The sequence below is a fragment of the Mus caroli genome, chromosome 18 (genome assembly GCF_900094665.2).
Source record: "Mus caroli chromosome 18, CAROLI_EIJ_v1.1, whole genome shotgun sequence".
Taxonomy (NCBI): Eukaryota; Metazoa; Chordata; class Mammalia; order Rodentia; family Muridae; genus Mus; species Mus caroli.
This window is the reverse complement of record NC_034587.1, coordinates 67310609-67311309: the sequence shown is the minus strand read 5'-3', so window position 1 is coordinate 67311309 and position 701 is coordinate 67310609. Positions and strand designations below refer to the sequence as shown.

The following is a 701-nucleotide window of genomic DNA, read 5'->3' as shown; positions in this document are numbered from 1 at the left end:
CCTTAACTGTAAGGTGTTTGAAGCTACCAGTTTTAGCACTTTGAATGATTTTTTTCACACTCTGAATAGCTGTAGGGATTTCACCAGGGGTTGGGGGAACCAGCTCAACCTTGGCATAGTGCCAAAATGTGGCCAATCGAGGCTTCGAGTAAGTCACGGCAGCGGCTACCATCGACGGTGCCTTCTCCGCGAAGTTACGGATGAACTTGGCCATGGTATAAGGTGGATGGTACGTCTCCCCGAACCACCGATTTCTAATGCAGATATTTTTATCATATACACATGAATCACTGCATTCATATCTTATGAACCCTGCAAGCCATTTGCACAAATTAGATATATTTTAATGGGATGCAATCAATTTAAAAGTAAGTATGCACCCATAAATGATCTTTTTCTTTTCATAGAAAAATGCACTTTAACTAGAAAGAAAAATGAGAGGTGAGCCTATGATATGCAATTGGAGGATCTGTGAATCCCATACAAAAGCTCCAGAAGGGAGGGAGGGTGCCTGGTGAGAATGATGCCTGCTGGCAGGGACCAGATTTAAAGACCCAGAAACCTGACCACCATCAAATACCCAAAAGGGAAATTGTAACCTAGCTCCTTCTGATTTGTCTACTTCAAAGAGCTGTGACGACTAGAAGGTGTAGCACTCATCCTGTTCTTGATCATTTTTTATTATATTACCACATGTTTCT

At 41.9% G+C, this 701-nt stretch overlaps 1 pseudogene; it reads right to left on the bottom strand.

The window, feature by feature from the left end:
* Position 1: 1 nt before the first annotated feature.
* LOC110284557 lies at positions 2–244 on the bottom strand (annotated as a pseudogene).
* Positions 245–701: the final 457 nt, after the last annotated feature.